The sequence below is a fragment of the Chaetodon trifascialis genome, chromosome 7 (assembly GCF_039877785.1).
Source record: "Chaetodon trifascialis isolate fChaTrf1 chromosome 7, fChaTrf1.hap1, whole genome shotgun sequence".
In the NCBI taxonomy this organism is placed as follows: domain Eukaryota; kingdom Metazoa; phylum Chordata; class Actinopteri; order Chaetodontiformes; family Chaetodontidae; genus Chaetodon; species Chaetodon trifascialis.
The window spans coordinates 796,615-816,035 of NC_092062.1; the positions used below are offsets into that span (position 1 = coordinate 796,615).

At 42.5% G+C, this 19,421-nt stretch overlaps 1 long non-coding RNA gene across 1 annotated transcript; it reads left to right on the forward strand.

Annotated features, from left to right (window-relative positions):
* Nucleotides 1-3,207: 3,207 nt before the first annotated feature.
* LOC139333615 (uncharacterized) lies at nucleotides 3,208-18,061 on the forward strand. Its single transcript, XR_011602342.1, has 4 exons — nucleotides 3,208-3,292; nucleotides 7,039-7,179; nucleotides 9,898-11,346; nucleotides 18,018-18,061. It is a non-coding gene; the product is annotated as an uncharacterized lncRNA (long non-coding RNA).
* Nucleotides 18,062-19,421: the final 1,360 nt, after the last annotated feature.

Here is a 19,421-nt window from a genome sequence, read left to right on the forward strand (position 1 = left end):
TCGAATATTTGGTCATGCCCTTTGGACTCACTAACGCTCCCGCTGTGTTTCAGGCTCTCATTAACGATGTGCTCAGAGATTTCCTAAACCGGTTTGTGTTTGTCTATCTGGATGACATCCTCATTTTTTCGCAGTCACTGGAGGAGCATCAAGACCACGTTCAGCAGGTGCTATCCGGGCTTTTGGAGAACCGCCTGTTCATTAAAGCTGAGAAGTGTGAATTTTACACCAACACAGTGTCTTTCCTAGGTTTCATTATCCAGGAGGGCAATCTGAAGGCCGACCCGGAAAAGATCAGGGCTGTTGCTGAGAGGCCGGTCCCGGAGACCCTGAGAGAGTTGCAATGCTCTCTGGGTTTCGCCAACTTCTACCGCAGGTTTGTTCAGGACTACAGCAAAACAGCCGTTCCTCTGACCAAGTTGACTTCCTCTAAGATGAAGTTTAACTGGTCAGCAGAGGCTGACAAGGCGTTCTAGAAACTTAAGACTCTGTTCACCTTCACGCCTATTCTGATTCAACCTGACCCCTCCAGACTGTTTATTGTGGAGGCTGGTGCATCAGATACCGGGGTAGGGGCTGTACTATCCCAATATGCTCAGTCTGCCAGTCGGTTGCACCCCTGCGCCTTTTTCTCTTGCCGTCTCTCTCCAGCAGAACAAAACTATGACGTGGGCAACCATGAACTGCTGGCTGTCAAATTGGCCCTGGAAGAGTGGAGGCACTGGCTGAAGGGAGCAGAGCAGCCATTCGTGGTCTGGACGGATCACAAGAACTTGGCCTACATCAAGGCAGCCAAGCACCTCAACTCCCGCCAGGCCCACTGGGCTCTATTTTTTAGCTAGTTTAACTTCTCCTTGACTTACAGACCAGGGTCCCATAACACTGAGCCTGGTGCCTTGTCCAGGCAGTTTTCATCCTCTGCCTTACCGCTTTTCCAAGGCTGCACACTTCATTGCTCTCCCCAAGCTTCCTTCTGCCCTAGACACCACCGAACTTCTGGTTACCCATGTGTTCCGGCTGCACAGCATCCCGGCAGACATTGTGTTGGATGGTGGACCTCAGTTCTCCTCCCAGGTCTGGAAAGCTTTTGCCAAGGCGTTCGGAGCTACTGTCAGTCTCACCTCCGGCTTCCACCCCCAGTCGAATGGGCAAACAGAGAGGGCCAACCAGGATCTGGAGACAGCCTTAAGGTGTCTCTGTGCCGATAACCCTGCAGACTGGAGCTCTCTTCTTCCTTGGGTGGAGTACGCCCATAACTCCCTCACCTCTTCAGCCAGTGGTCTTTCTCCATTCGAGGCTTCCTTGGGCTACCAACCTCCCCTTTTTCCATCACAGGAAGCCAAAATTGCTGTCCCCACTGTGGCCGACCACATTAAGAAGGCCAAGGGGTTTTGGCAGGTGGCCATCATAGCACTCGAACGCAACCAGGGAGTTAAACAACGTGCTGTGGATCGCCACAGGACCCTTGCCCTGGCCTATAAACCAGGTCAGTCCGCTTGGCTCTCTACTAAGAACATTCCATTTAAAACGGAGTCTCGCAAAATGTCTCCCAGGTACATCGGCCCGTTCCCTATCCTGAAGATCATGAATTAACAGGCAGTGACTCTCAAACTCACGGATTCCATGAGGATCCACCCCACTTTCCACATCTCTCAGATTAAGCCTGTCTCCTCTAGCCCTTTATGCCTGCCTTCCGAGCTCCCTCCTCCCCCCCAGCTCATCGACAGGGATCCTGTCTTCACGGTGCGGTGCTTGGTGGATGTCAGATGGCGAGGCAGGGGTTTTCAATACCTGGTGGATTGGGAGGGGTATGGTCCTGAGGAACGCTCCTGGGTACCTCGGTCGTTCATCCTAGATCACACCCTCATCGAAGACTTTCACTGGAGCCACCCTGATCGACCTGCTGGGCCGCCAAGAGGCGACCATTGGGGGGGTACTGTTAGGATCCTGCCTTCCTGTCTCTCCTTGTGTGTCTCCTTGCCTTTTTTCCCTGTGTGTGTTGTCTGTCTGTTCACCCCTGTTGGCGTGGCTGGGCGTCCCCGTACCTCAGCCAGCTCCGCCTCCCCCTGGACTCACCTGTGAGCATGCTTCCTGATTTGGCAGAGTATTTAAGGAGAGAGCTCTCTCCTACCTGTGTTGGATTATTCCTCATCCTCCCATGACGGTGTCTGGTCTCTTGGTCGTAAGTACTACGTCTCTTTTGTCCTCCTCTCCTCCTCCTGAGAATAGTTAATGTTCCACTGTTTTGTTTCAGCCACTGATAGTGTGCTCTTTCTTTTGTTTCAGTGCCTACCCGCTGCTTCCACGCGTGCCTTGATTACTATACCCACCTCGTCAGAGCTCCTTTTGTTCATCCACTCCTTTTGAGTGTGTCTTTAGTTATTTTTGTCCACTCGTTCGAGTGCGCTTTTGGTTAGCCTTTTGTTAATAAACTGTGTTTTGTTTTCATAAGTCCTGTCTCCGGGTCTGCATCATTGGGTCCCACTATTTAGTGGCAGACTGCCTAAAGTAGAGGAGAAAGACCTAAAGGGAAGCACACGCTATCAGGCTGGGACCCTAAATGGGTTGAAAAAAAAAACAAAAAACTAACCATTTCCACTCATGGCTCTACCACACTGATAATGGTGAGTGTTGATGAACCTTTTTTTCCTTTCTTATTTTTTTGCTTAATATAATGTCAATATTTCTGTTAAATAAATACAAAATACAACAATAAATAAATTCAGTGGATTTCCATTGTAAGAGCAATAATCAATAATGCCACTTTACTCCTATAGGAATGTTCTGCCGCTTATGTTGGCAGCATAAGCAGGCACCAGAAAAAGGAATGGGGAAACAGCCATTCATTGAGGCAGGCTGTCAACTTTACCGAGTGGATTACTTGGATAATTTTATTGTTTTATTTTTTTTTATTTTTATTATTCAGCCTTTAAAAAGCAATTTTCAAATGGCCATTTAATAAATAGGTTGTAAAAGTAAAATCTGCAGTCAAGTGCCATTTGCATTTGTGTGTTCTGGCAATGTAAAACAGAAGAGACAAAAAAGCGCCTTGAAAAGTATTAATGGTATTAATGTAATGTTTTGTTTTACATCATTGGAGCCTTTTAGGAGGTAAGAAAGTGGCGATTTATCGCTCTCTGCGGTTTTGACGACTAAACGGCGTAAATAGCGTTTTATTGCATACTGTTTTGGCAAGGTATTTTTGGCAGTTTGAGCTTGCCATAGCCCGAGCTTGACAGCCACACAGGTACCGACTGCAAGTGGCACAACAAGTCAAACTGCCCAGTCACAGGTAAGTAAGGCCACGCAGAGGCCGGTGGGATATCTTGCGTGAATCGTTACTTCAGGGTACGGTAAAAAGTGAGTGGGTCCGTCTGCCGTTCCCTCGCGTCCTCGGTGTGCTCATGATGTAGGCCTAGGCCGGAAACCCTGCTGTAGGTGGCTTATCGATTATTGTTCATATTAGCTAATAACTAACGTGCATAATAGCGATGTCCGCTATAACGTTCTGCCATCTAAATTGTCAGTCGTCTACAATGATGTACCGATTGTTCAGGACTCTACACAGAAACCAGGGTGACATCCACATTTACCGTTACACCCTGTTTTAACAGATATCGAATGTTTATGAGTGGCGCTGACAGAGCTGGTTGTTGGTCGGTATTCCTGATCAGTCTCCAGTCATGTTAAATGGTGGCGATTGCATGAATGCGTCGGTGGTTGCTTACAGTAAGGGCAAGTGATACTGTTTTCCTGAATGCTTTTTGTGTTTATTTAATCCATTAAATTCCTAATACATTCCCATCATAGTCTTTCTGTCGTTTAAGCTGTGTACGTGAGTGAAATGTTTTCGCTAGCAGGAGTCACTATCGTTTCATGTGGGTGTTATTGTCAGTAGAAAAACGTCAATATGATCAAGCATTCAGCCGCTCCAGTGCCACGGAACAAGGCCATTTTTGGAGGAGCCGTTAGCATGTACAGATTGGTCTGTCCTCCCATTGCTTGGCCACCTACTTTGTCCGAGCTGCTGTCGGATTAAGTTGTGACTCTATGCACAGATGTACTTGCAACGCGATTTTAAGATTAGGCTGATAAATAATCCACCTTTTATCAAAGTTTACATTCACAAAAAAGAATATCGTGACCATAATGCAACATGCAAGCCTTTTACATAAACACTGTGACTTCATGAGAGGCTCACTTGAGGGCTAAGTAACCTACAGAATACATAAACGGCAAAACTCAATTGGAATTGGTCTGATTACTAAATATCGCAATTTCATTGACATGTAGGCTTTCTTATACCTGATTTTGAGAGGCAAAAATTTGGTTCATGAATTGACAGGTCTAAACGGGCAAATCCATATATTTATATTTTGGTTATTTAAGCAACCTATTTTAGGTTATTTACCACATTAACAAAATTTGCACAACGGTGTTTAGCAGTGAATCAATTTTTTTCTGATTGTGTTTTTTTTTATGTTATCATATACACATGAAAACAAGGACGCAATTAGTGCTCTGATGTCACACGTTTTTAGCTTCTATCTTGGTGCCCTTGAGCAAGATTGGTTAAAGGGCAGTTTCCTCTGGAATGGTAGCAAATTCAGTGAATGGTACATGAACATACGTCACATATGACATACGTCAGACTTTATAATCAGCAGTGTTCCCAGTAGACCACGCACTCGCCAAGACTTTCAAACTGACTGCACTGTAATACACATCAACTGTGTTCACTTATACTGTGAAAATATTTAGCTCTGGTGGATTTCTACTTAAGGTGCAATATATCAATCTTTCAATCAGGTGTATTATTACTTCTATGTGCAATATCAGTACTCCAGTCAGGAGTACTATCATCCAATGTGCAATATCAGTGCCTGGCAAATCTCTAATTTCCAAAGTTCAATATTGGTATTTCCTCTGTGCCATGGTGTAAACTTGAAAACACTATATATTGTTACCACTTCATATTTTACATTTCCCCATACTAGGTTGCTAGTTTCTGTATTTCCCCTTGTTTAAATTGTTCATGTTTTTCAATATTCCTTGTTTATATTGTTGATATTGCTGTTTGCTATTTAATGTCTTTTTACTGATGCCCTCTATTTTTTGCTATCCACACTCAATCACACTCATTACACTCAATTTGTGTGGTGTTTTGCCTTGTTTTTACATTATGCCATTTTCCTGTTTCACATGCTTGGGATACTGTTTCTTAATCTGGAATGTGTGAAATTAAAATGTCATATAAAGAACCAGTTAGCTGTGCCTGTAGGAAGCATAACACAGGAAGACATTACACTCACAAGAGAGTAGAGCTGCAATCAGTTAGTTTAGTAATGGATTATTATACTGATTATTCCATTGATTAATCGAGCAATCAAATTTTGCTTTAATAAACAGCAATTGTGAGTATCCAAAAGAAAAAAAAAAACATAACTGATTTCTTTCCTTTTTAGAAAAATCTTCATTTTTATTGCTTAAATTTGCATTTTTGTCTGTTAAAATTGAACCCACTTAGTAGGCTACAGGCCCACATACCACTCCGGATTTTAAAGAAACCACTTTCTGAAATGCAAAAACTGTCTGTGGCTTGCTTGGTTGAACAGGACACAGCTGTCTGCACAAAGCACATATAAGGCTGTTTTTTTTTTTTTTTAACTTAAAAAGAGGTGAAATAATAATTACTGATATTTTTCATATATATATTTTACTATGTTGAAGGGTTGTCAGTTTTTTTCTAACTCACTATTTTGCTTTTTATTGATTTTGATTGTGTCTGTGTAATTTCATGGAAAATGCTATGTAACATCTTATGAATGCTATACATATAAAGGATTACACCTGCTAACCATATACTCACTGGAATCAGACTTAACTGAATATTCTTGCTGTATTGACTCAAATTGCTACTTACACCACCTGATACTTTGCTTTGTGTATTTTAGGGGGGTTGGTCTGTGTGTGACTATCAGAGTAACATGAACGAAGCTCTGGCTTCACAAAGTGACTGCTGCGTTTTACTTCTTGTTATTTTCTTGGGCTAAACTTAGTTAAGTTAAGGACATAACTAGTAGCCATCACGTTGATTAATGTTGTTAACTAGCCATTGCATACAGCCACAATTAACTAACATTCTTGGCCAGCCTTTGTGTTAACTAACTAACATATTCTAACCTTGATAACCGTACCCTGTGTGTGGTCGGCTCTGTCGAGTAGATGCGTATGTTTGGTGTTTTCTGCTAAGGTGCTGAAGGATTGACATTGTGCTATCGTGGTTAACTGGCTCAGTTTTGCAACGGACACATGAATAATGAAAACTCCTCTACAGAGCTTTCATTTTTCTTCATTTTGAAATGATCCCAAACTTTGGACATTTTCTGTCATTTTTCTGCCCTGTCGCCTCTCTAGGCTCCCCACTATTTACTCGCTCTCTCTCCATTTTGTAATCAGCGCCGCTAACTTAACTTCCTTGCGTCTGTCCACCACGTAAGTATTTTGTGCCACAGTGATAGTCATCTGTGTGAAACACAATAAACTGTGTGTTTCTGACGGAAAGTCCTGCACTGAAGGACAAGTTCCTCACAAGAAGTGCACGGATTTAAAGATTTTTCAAATTTTTTTGTAATCAAGTTACTCGAGGAATTGTTCAGCCCTACTGGAGAGACAACATTTTTTGCCCCTGCTGCTTGAAATATGGTCCAGGTAGTTAGGTATCTTAGTGACGAGTTATTTAAGGTAAAGTTTAGACACTCATCATGGTTATACTAAAATGCTGGCTACTACGATGAAGTAGTTCATAATATACAGGATAATATTCCCTATAGGTTTAGGGAATATTATCCTGTTTACTAGGATACTTTACACACTGTATAGGTCTGTGCTTGTATTTGTATAGTTTGTTGTGGATATTTAGAAATTGATGATGTCTTTATTTTTTACCATGGCCATTAATAACATTTTAAGAGAAAACTGACTTACCTCCAGCCTCCATAATATTTTGTATTATTTTGCTTCATTTCTTTTTTTCAGGACAAAGCAGTGGAAATTCCACGCGGAGCAAAGGCATCAAAGGCGAAAGAAAGAGGCGTCCATAATTCATGCACTCCTCAGTACTGGCTGGACAAGATGAGTACAGACAGACCCAAACGGAATATCATCAAGAAAAAATATGTAAGTGATATTTCTATCCTCTGCATCAGTGGCGGCTGGTGAAAAAAATTCTTGGTGGGGCTGGTGTGCCAACAGATTTCCCTGCCTAATAAGCATTCAAATGAACAGTTGGAAGATGACGACAGTTCCACAATAATAATTTAATTTCACAGTTTCAAAGAAAAAGTAACAATTTACAGCTATATTAGACTTTATGCTATCAAATACTATACAATACAATCAAGGGATAAATTCACAACAAGGGTATGATTTCAGCTGAATCTATACAAATCAACAGTGAGTGAGTGAGTGAGTGAGTGAGTGAGTGAGTGAGTGAGTGAGTGAGTGAGTGGAGGGGGGAAGTGTCTAAGGTGAGTGTGGGTTGAGTTATTATATGGAGAGAATGAAACAGAACATTTCCAATTGAAATGTAACATATACAAAGAATTGAGAACCAAGTTCAAAAATTAAACATAAACAGATGATTTTAATACCCTCTCTAATCAAGAAAAAATGCAACATTTACTTGGAGAAAACAGCATCAGGGGCTGCACGGTGGCGCAGCAGGTAGTGCGCGTGCCTCACAGCAAGATGGTCGCAGGTTTGATTCCCGGGTCGGGCCTTTCTGTGTGAAGTTTGCATGTTCTTCCCGTGCATGCGTGGGTTCTCTCCGGGCACTCCGGCTTCCTCCCACAGACCAAAAACATGCTCATTAGGTTGATTGGACACCTAAATTGCCCCTAGGTGTGAGTGTGAGTGTGAATGGTGTGTGTATGGTATGTGCCCTGCAATCGGCTGGCGACCGGTTCAGGGTGTACCCCGCCTCTCGCCCGTTGACAGCCGAGATAGGCTCCGGCCCCCCCGTGACCCCGAAAGGGATAAGCGGCATAGAAAATGGATGGATGGAAAACAGCATCAGCGCCCTAGAAGCAGCAAAATTTGTCATTGCGTGTCATTGTGCCTTCTTACAGCAATGCAGTGCCCACCATCTAGCTGCGTTGCTATGCTAATCTTTCCAAACACAGCTAGCTTTACACAGTATTCCATGTAAACTTTGGATTTCTCATGCTTCTTGATCCATTCGGAGAGGTGCTTTAAGTCAGTTAGTCCAGTCTTTGTCCAAGTCAAATCACATTTGTCACTTCTGAAGAGGATACAGGGGAAACAGAAAAGTGCATAGGCTGCACCACAACTTGATTGTCCCAGCTCCTTAACGAGAAGTTTTTCCTCTGTTGTCCGTCTCGCAAAAGGGTACATTAATAATGATTTCACTGAATTTGGAAGCTGCTCTTGACCTCCAGTTCTTACCGCCATCGGCATCATCTCTCTTCCTCGTCGCCGTATGTTTTTTTCCCCTGTAGGGCAGAGTCTGGGAGTCGCACTATGAAAAAAACCTATCGCTGGCTCCTCGCGTAGCTCTAGCAATCCTAAACCTTCACGCATTTTACATAGCACTTGGGGCGACGTTTCCAGCGCCCCACAGGCGTTAAATTTGGGAACGTTGATAGGCCAATTATTCCTCATTTTTCCCTAGCAACCACAACTGGATTTGCTATTTAGCTGAAAGTTAGGGGTGCTTTGCCGAGCGCCCCATGAGAGAATGATACACTGTCTGTCAGTTGAAATTCACTGTTTAAGGAGTGTCAGTTGGTGGAAATGTTGTTTAAATGGTTTAAATTGCCTGTAGGGACACACACACACACACACACACACACACACACACACACACACACACACACACACACACACACTATTAAGTAAAACTGACATTGATTAAAAAAACGCAAAAAATATCTTTCCTCTCCACAGCTGGTGGGGCGGAGCCCCAGTGCCTCCTTTTTTTTTTTTTACACATAATGTGGTATTTAATGTAATCTAAGATAATATTTAAGATATAAGGGGACTGAGTTTTGAGAATGTCTGCAACTCGCTCATACTTCAGACGAGTATGAGTATGACTAAAAAATCATTTGTTCAGGTTAGCCAGTTTTACTGATAGTGTGTCCAGGTCCATGAAAGGTGCATTTCTAAACTTATAAAACAAAAAAATGTTAATTATGTGATTATGTATCATTATGTTTATTTACAATGGAGGTATCATTTTATTTTATGTCTTATTGTTCATTTCAGTTTACCATGTATTATGATGCTAATTGTAAAACATTTTTGGTATTGATGCTATACACTAAATCATCAACTATCTTTCTGAAGATTAATAATGATAATTGACAAATAACAAAAAACAATGATGATTTACAGCTTTACATTGTGTTATGAACCCTCTGCTCTATCATTTCTAGCGTTGTTGAGAACCTCCAGAGGAGGAACAATTGGAATTGCCCTGCTTCTTTTCTTTTTAGTGATGGGTCTAATGAGTAGTGGAGCAGGCAGAAGTATTGATATGCAGGTGATTAAAGGTGTGTCTACATCCATTTATGGCAAACCGTGGGATTGCGAATGAGGTTTGTGTTGCACAATCATTGAGATTTCTAAAAAAAAAAAAATAACAAAAAAAATTTGTACACATGGCTTTATAATTCAGATAAAAACAAGGTGAATAGGTTAATAGTACTGAATATACATCTGGCACTTCTTTTTTGTTGTTCAGTATTACCTTTGGCTTATTGCAGTCTCCAAGAAAAAGCATGATGTGTTGGATGAAATTTGTCTAATTTGAGGAGAAACTCTCAGATGGTAGTGTGAGCAAAGTTGATGGTGTATGTGTCTGTGACTCTGCAGGACATCAGTGATGGCATGCCATGGTGTGAAGAACGTCTGGTCCGTAAAGTGCTTTTCCTGTCCCTCAGGGAATTCAGAGACACACACCGTACCACACACAAACACTCACACATATACACGCGCACACACAAATGCACATCAAAAAATACACTCTTACATTTTCAGCGAAAGACACAGACACTGTCTAACACACACACACAGAAAAACACACGCACAAGACAGAGTGTGCAAACACCACAGCAAAAAGTCTCTCACAGACTACAAAACACACATACACAGAAAAACAGACACACGGCACAAAATATGCACATTTCAAAACACCTATGCCCTCACGAACACAACAACAAAGGGCAAACAACTAACTTTTCTCAGGACTCAAACACACACACAAAAAAATGTACCCACACACTACAGAACATTCAAACACAGTCAAAAGTTTATACAGGGAAAATTACACATACTATACAGCATACACACCTTCAGGAAAATACACACATGTTCCAAAAGTATTCCGCATCAACCAGGACGCTACGCTCACATAAAACACAAAATACACTGTCACTGCTGAACTCAAAATACATTGAAACTGCAAAATACACACATCAAAGTCAGCACAAACATTTCGTGAAAAACACCTGCATACCTGAAAACACACGAACACTGCTGAGCACTCCTGTCAAGGCCCGGACACTGAGGTCACACACTCCCACAAGCCCCAGTGGTTAGTATCATTTTGCTCCTGTTCTCTTTTGTCTTAATCACAGTTGTATCTGTGTAATTTGTAATTCAGTGCACTGCCGCGACTATGGAAGTTCCTCTAAGGATAATTCCAGTTTATTACCCAATCTTATTTTTACAGTTTTGTCTATCAGTAATCATAGCATTGTATTCTTGTATCATACCTGCATTGTTGAGATGTGGGAACACAAGAAAATACTCAAAAGAGTCACTATGATTTCTGCATTGTATTGAATTGCTCATTGCATACATCTACATTAAGTAGAGTACATCAAATTTGAGGCAGGAACTGTGTGTAAGCTGTGATGGTTTACAATGTAGAATTTGTCATTTTCTCGTCCAATTAAGTTTGTTGTTTTGTTTGAGTGCTTGTGTTTAATAACCTTTCACAGCTGTGATTAACATGCATTTGGGCTGGGAGAAAATATTTTTTTTAGGTTTATCATTTTAAGTGTCCATGAAAGAAAGCTTTGATATTTTTGATATTGGCTATTAATTGTATGTATAGATCATTTGTCAAAGCACTAAAACTACTTCATGTGAGTAACTAAAGTTATAACTGCTCTCTCAAGGATCCGTGGTTAATGGTATCAACCGATGTCAATCCCTCCAGTCAGCTAGTCCAAGCTGGAGCTGGTCCTTACAGAAACACCCTCAACAGTGCTGCCTTGCTAGCATCCATCTTGACAAGGATGACACTGCCAGCAAAAGGTCTGTTGCTGTGGTATGTTTTTGCATGCATGTATGCTTGCATGTTCAATCCTATGTACATGACAGTTGGAGAAAAAGTATACTATGCTGCCACCAACCCCACACTGGCAAGAATACTCCAGCACTAACATGGAGTGTTAAACGGTCAATGGTTAATGTCATTCAGAGTGTTAAATTGTCTGTGCATCTACTGACAGAAATGCTATGTTTAAAGGTGACATATTATGAAGCTTTTTCAATAAGTTACATAGGTCTATGATTTCCCTAAAACATGTTTCTGAAGCTGTTTGCTGGAAATAGCTTTCAGGAAAAGATTCTTGCCTCCCTCTATTTCCCTCTGTTTCAGTCCCTTTCAGAATGTGCTGTTTCTGGTGTCTGTAGCTTTAAATGCAAATGAGCTGCTGCTGCTGTTCCACCCATGTTACCGTGGTAACGGGGAGAGCGGAGAGCGTAGGCTCATGTTGCACTACGTATGTGAAAGTAGCAGACATGGCGGCAGTAAACAGACGGAGTTCGTCAGTAGTTGAACCGTACGTTTTCGAACCTGAATCGAATCCTGAAGGAGGGGAGGCTCCTACAGAACATCAGAAGATTCAGCAGGACGCTTCTGAAAGGTTAGTCTAAAAACGTCTTTCTATTTTTTTCTCTTCAGTATGAGCACCGCCTGTACACGAGGCAGCATGAGAGGCCCGCAGTTCAGACAGTCAATGCTCACGCTAGGAAGCACCAATCCTAACTTGTAGCATACCAGAATGACGGGGAGAAACTCAGCTAAAAGCCTCTACCAAGCATTTGCACCCGAAGGATACATAATTCATACAGCAATAAATCATATGGGCATGTGACGAAAACACGGAAATAGCTTATGTCCACTTTAGCGCGTCTGCTGATTTCACCACGTCACACAAACCACACAAGCCTGGTATCATATGAAAGCAGAGAGTCCGAAGGTCCTGGTTGTTTACATAAAGAGAAGGGGGTTTCCAGTAGTCACTCGGTTGCTGAGACATTGACCAGTCTAACTGCGCTGTTAGTTTCAGCGCTCCGTCTCATTTACACATGCAGGGGCAGAGTACACAGACGACACTGCTGAGCAGCACTACTGACCATTCAGCTCAGGATGAGGAAAAGTAGCTAGCTAGAGCACACACATTCAAATGTAAAAAAAAGGTGTGCTGTTATTGGTTGAAAATGCTGGTATGCAACGTTTCTTATTTCTTTAGCTTTATACATGCATGAATTGTCTTTTTTTTATTTGATTGTATCAGTACACGTGGAAATTGTGCAACAATGCAGTCAGAGCCGGAGAACATATGCTGCCAGGAGGTGCCACAGGTCACAGTATCTTTACCTGCACTTACAGTATGATCGCAGTGTATTATTGCAGATAACATGCCACTGCAGATACTGACCTTATGTTATGCATAACAGGTTGCAAGACAGCTACAGCAGCTGGATGAAAGGCCTCCAGGCATGATCGAGTATCCAGGTTTAGAACCTGTTTGCCTAAATGTGCATACAACACTTATAGGGTTGACTACGGTCCTTTACAGCTATGGGGGACAGAGCAGTGAGTTTCATCTTAACTAACTTCATTGTTCATACGCCATAATAAACTAAATAAAGTCAGTCATATCTTTTCTTGAACATATAGCCAAGTTTTTTCTTAGCAAATACTGTATATTACACATTTATTCACATGAAACATTTTATAGATATACAATAAATATTTATTGACCGCAGTCATGAATATTTGTACATGGAAATACAGTACAAGTGAAGGAATCCCTGAATCCATATTAGAAAAATGTGAATACAGATGCTGACATTATAGAACCTTTTGACTAACATAATGTTCAATTTTCTCAGTTGTTACAGGTATCTAGTCTATATGAGTTTTGCGAGCTGGTGCTGGAGCTTCCTTGGCCAGAAGATTTGTGTAGTCATCCCATCACGTGCATGTCCATCAAATCATCAATATACCCTGTGCAATACACAGACACACAGAAAACATGAATCATTAGTATCATTTATTGGATTATTCAACAACTGTTAATATAGTGACATTTTGCACTTTGAATTCTGTGGTTAAGTGTGTAGTTTTTGGTTTATTTATTGTGTGACATGTACAATATAAATGTTTGTTTTTTGAGTAAAAAAAAAAAGTTAACATGAATGTAGCCTCAGTCTTCACTGGTTTGGCTCTGTGCTCTCTCTTCATGAACTTTGGAAAGCTCAATTTGAAAAGAGGATCCCCTGATGATGTGGTGGTTTGTCCGCTAACAGCATTCTCGCTGTAATGCAGTGCAAAAGTATATTTTTATGATAACAGGCCATACTGTTATCATGAGTAAAACATGACAGCACTGTTACAGTGTGAATTCAAGCACTAAAGGCTGCAACAGCTCACTGCTACACTTGATCAACAGCAGGTAACTGTAATGATGCACTGGCCTATGTAAAAAGAGAGAAGTGACATCAGCTTTATCTTACGTGTATAGCTATGCCATCAGCTGCATGCAGCGGAAAAAAGGATCACTCATAAATAAAATCCAGAGAAAAAACGCTTGGAGTGTAAATTGTGCTAGGATGTAGCAGTCTCACCATACACTCGTTTTGCCCTGGGCTTTTCTAACATACACCAGTTTAGAAGATAATTCCAAATGCATTATTTTCACAAATTCCAAAGCTTAGACCCGGTGAAGTGTCCATGTATGTATCGCTTGACCGACCTGGTCGCTGGGTTTGCATATGAAGACTGTGCTGATTGCTAACTAGAAGCTAGCAGTTAGCGTTAGCTTGTGCTATATGGCAAAATGCTACTTTGTTAGTTCGTGTAGAACTGAAAAATGAACACAGCTAAACATTTGTAAATGCTGGCATCTACCTCGGACATGCACTAAATCATTTACAAGACCAGAAACGTGGTTTGATGTACCAGAAGCTACGGTAGCAGCGAGCTAACCTTTGACGGCTGAAGCCGTAGTCTCGAAGCTAGCGGTTAGCCTTACATCGTTCTCAATGGCATAACAAACACGCTACAACACGCAAGAGTTCGCGCTAATCTACAAAAGAAACACACAGCTAATTATTTGTATACTTACATGTCTCTCCTCTGCAGGTGTTCCACGCAAAGTCGGAAGTGAGCCCTCCTTTACATGAAGTCTCTCGGCTAATCCTGCCTCGTGCTGACCGAGGTTGGAAAAACAGTCAGCCTTGAAGTGGTTAGCACACACCAGCAGGTTTTTGCCAACTGTAGCGGGGACGTTGCCTTCAAAAATGAATTCAATCCACGCCTCTCTTTTGTCCTCTGTGGCTGGGAGCCGATGGAGTGATTTGTGCTGGTCTTTACAGCCAACAACAGAACAATGCGTGTGGCGCCTCGACATGATAACTACTTACACGGTGCTTTCGATAACGAAATGGCGTATCTGTGGTAGCACTGTATCTGGTAGGTGGAGAGACACCGGGGAGATGGGGAGGGAGTGGTGGCTGGTGGGCGGGAACATGTTCCCGTATTGCGTATTAGCGACCGACAATTGCGAATGGCTCGTTTGGAAGGGTGTTTTCAGAAATCCGTATCTCACTCGAAAAAGTGTGAACGGTCTTATTTCACACTTTGTATGTGTGTGGCAGCACCAGAGACCCAAAATAACACCCCAAACCCAGAAAAAGTTGTTTTTTCATAATATGGGACCTTTAAGTTTGCGCTCATGCCATGTAACATTGAAAAGGTCGGAACCAGTCAATGCAATCACAACAGCAGGTACAATCAGTGCCAACAACAAATGACCAATTATAAAATCTAGGTGACTCACCAGTGAAATCTTATAGTTATCCAACAATCAATAACACTCCAACAAAAATGATCTAGTTACATTGACAAAGGTTCAGATGATCCAATCCAGTAGCATATTTAATACAAACACTGTAACAATCCACAGAAAATCATTTTATCATTTCAAATTAGCCGGCAGATGTACTAATGTTCCACATTTTCAACATTACAATTCCAGTAGGCATGCACACATAGGCAACATGTTGGTCTCAAGATGACCAACACACTTTGGATTGGATTGTTGGATTGACACTACACTTGACCAGTCAGGATCCTTTTCATATATACAGCTGACAAGAGCCAATGAAAGTCTGTGTTGAAAGCGCCTTGGTCTCTTTTTTGTGTAAAGATGGAGCCAATTGCAACTAATTGTGCAGATCACTGCTTCTTCATATAGCCAATGAAACTCTGAAAACAAGGAAATTCTGCTTTAGTGGGTAATTTACAGCTAAATCAAGGAATTCAGTTTAAAACTTCGTAAATGGCCTCAATATAAAGATATATAATCTAAATATGAGTATAGATACCCACAATATGACTTTATATGGCCAAAATATTGATATTTATCAAGATGAGTAAAATACAGAACCTTTTTTGGAAAATGGTTAGACATACTATTAGAAAATTTTTGTCGGAGCTCCCTTTGTTTAATTCCACTCATGTTTTGAGTGCGCTTTGTTTTGTTTCTTTTCCACTCCTTTTGAGTGTCTTTGCATCTTTGCATCATCCAGGCGTTCCGCCTAACAACAATCCGATTATTATGGACCCAGCACATCCATTAAAGAAAGCACTCACATTTCAGAGTGTCTTACTAGGACAGCACGAACAATTATTTCAGACCCTCTGCGAATCCAACCAGTAAATGGCGTCTTAGGTCACCAAGCTCTCACGTCACATGGCTTACTCACACAGCAGTTTTAGCCGCTACTTCCCTCCGTGAACGTCGCTTTCCGAAGCGCAGATAACTAACCCCGAGCTAACCAGATAATTAACCCTGACCCACAATAAGTGCCAGGGTTTTCTGCTTTAATACAATATTGTCTTCAGACAATGGCCGCGCTGTATCTTTTCTGACCAAGCTCAAGTTCATCACACATTCAGATTACTCAGAGGCAAGGCTCTGACTTGGGCTTAGGCACTGAAGACTAGCACAAACATCAGCACTCTCACGTTTGCCGAATTTGAGAGGAGGTTAAGGATAGTGTTTGACCACTCCAACCACGCCGGTAATGCTTCCAGTCATCTGCTCCATTTAACACAAGGAAATCAAATCAGCGGGAGAATATGTTGTGAACTTTATTTCAGCCGATGCCGGCTAGAATGACACGGCGCTGAGAGGTGTGTTTCTGCACAGACTCAATGAGCATCTTCAGGATGAGATCGCCACATGAGACGATCGCTGGACTTAAATGCCCTCGTGGATTTGGACGTTCAGCTCGACAGCCGCTCAAGGTAGCGCAGTCTGGAGAGGACTCCTCGCACCACCACCAGACCTCCTCGGCCTAGACAACTTCAGGCCTTCAGCCTTCGGTGCCAGAGCCGCCTCCCCACTCCCACTTTCCAGCCCACCTGCGGAGCCCATGCAGCTAGGAAGAGCTTGTTTATCTTCCACCGAGCGCCTCCGCAGGATCCAAGCGGGTGAGTGTGTGTACTGTGACAAAGTGGGTCATGTTTTAGCTGTCTGCCCCATTCGGCCAAAGGGGCCAGCTTGGCAGTCAATTTGGGGGTACTGTTGAGCCCAGTTTCCCAGGATTGAGAAGTCCCCAAAAGACGCAAATCTCAAGTGCGGGCTTTGTTCTGTGCGGCGGAGGAGATGCATTCTGTATTAGTGTTCATAGACTCTGGTGCAAAGGAGAACCTGATGGACAAGTGCTTGGCCATGGATGTGGCCTTTCAGCTGGAGTAGCTGGAGAAGACCATGAGGACTTATACACTCAATGGTGAAGTCATGATCGAGGTAACACACCACACCACTCCCATAACAATGATCATCTCTGGGAACCACCATGAGGAAATCTCGTTCTTTTATTGTGCATTCCCTGCACTCTCCGGTGCTCCGGTCCATCCTTGGCTAAAGCTTCACAATCCCCAGATTGACTGGGGCCAAGGGAAAATTGTTGGATGTAGTTCTCAGTGCCACTCTCTCTGTCTCCGCCATTACGGCCTCCCCTCCAGATGCACCGGATCTCTCCTCCGTTCCTTCTGTTTACCACAACCTTAAGGAGGCGTTCAGCAAGGAGCATGCGCTGTCTCTTCCTCTGCACCGATGCTACGACTGCTCCATCGATCTCCTCCCAGGTGCACCTCTACCCAGCAGCTGGTTCTACATTTCAGCACGCCTGGAGAGGTAGACGATGGAGAAGTACATCAAGGAGTCACTAGCGGCAGGAATAATTCAACCCTCTTCCTCTCTTTTAGCTGCAGGATTTTTCTTTGTCTCAAAGAAAGACAAGACACTCAGACCATGTATTGATTTCAGGGGTTTGAACAAAATAACTGTAAAAACCCCCTTACCACACATAAACTCTGCTTTTGATTCCCTGCAGGAAGCCACCATCTTTTCTAAGTTGGAATTGTGCAATGTATATCAACTGGTTCGTATCAGGGAGGGGGACGAATGGAAGACTGCCTCCAACACACCTCTGGGCCAGATATTGAGGGATTTCATTAACCAGTTCTGTCTATGTCTACTTGGATGACATCTTGATTTTCTCCCGTTCCCTTGAGGAACATCAAGGCAATGTGCAACAGGTGCTCTCCCGCCTGTTAGAAAATCGCCTGTTTGTCAAGGCTGAAAAGTGTGAATTCCACTCTAACACTGTGTCATTCCTAGGCTTCATCATCCAGGAGGACTGTTTGAAGGCTGCCTCCGAAAAATAAGAGCAGTGGTGGAGTGGCCAGTCCTGGAAATTTCAGATTTCAGCGATTTCTGGGGTTCTCTAACTTCTATCGAAGGTTTGTCTGGGATTACAGTAAAATAGCCATTCTGCTTGGTGGCCATGCCACTGAACTGAGCACATGTCTTTTTGTGAGCTCCTGGTGATAATCGGCTAAAATCCTTCACTATCCTGAAAAATACTGAAAAATAACACCATAGTTAAACAGCGCGAACAACCTTGCAGCACGTTTACACCACGTTTTAAAATGCCGACAGGGAAAAATAATAATAAGAGTAAAAACGTAACAGACTTCGCTCCAGCCTTGGATGACGATGAGTGGGATGCTAACAGCATGACTAGCTTGACAGAAAATGCTAGTCCGTCTTCCCAGCCAGCTACCGCACCCGCCGATACGGCCCCAAACCTGGATGTTATCCAAAGAATGGACCTGATGAGAAGTGACTATGCCACTAAATTTGACGGAGTTCTGAATGCAATCCATGACGTTAAGAGAGATGTGAGAGACTTTTCAGGCCACATGGACAAGGCAGAAGAACGAATCAGCAAGGTCAAGGACGAGGTTAACTTGGGGAAAGGCAAAACCGAAGAGCTAGTTAAACAAGTGGATCTCCTCACGCACAAGTTAGACGACCTTGAAAACCACTCGAAGAGATCAAATCTCAGGTTGGTTAACTTGCCCGAAAAAGCAGAAAAATGTGACGTAATCATCTTTCTCGAGAAATGGTTGCCTGAAGCTCTGGGTCACAAAAGTCCAAGTCAAAGTCCAAGCAATGCCAGGACCAAAGGCAAGATAGTATACAGTGAGCAAGAGGTTATGTTTTTCCCGGACATATCTGCGGAGCTACGGTGACAGAAGAGACGCTATGACGGTGTGAAACAACAACTGAGATCCCTGGATATTCGCTATGGGATGGTGTATCCTGCCAAGCTTTGTCTGACGGTCGATGGACGAGCACGAGTTAATTTCTCTAGCACACGCTGAGAAGTTTATTGAAGGCTTGAAGCACTTTGGTGGTGTTCAGGAGACCTGAGCTGGTCACTTAGGGATGAACACTAAAATTGATGCCACGTAAGTAATGACACGGGGTAAACAGTGGACGAATAGATGAACCTGCGTATACAGAGTGTAATTCACCTGCCTCTCAATTTTGCGTTAGTAATGTTTTTGGATGCAACTACTTTGAAGTTAAATATAATCTGGGGACTGTCTATTTATATACAAAAACGAGAGGTGGATGTGATATATATATTTTATTATTTATTTATTTTTTAATGTAACATTTAACTACTTTAACCAAGGCCTAGGTGCCTCACCGTTTTATTTTCATGTCCATGAA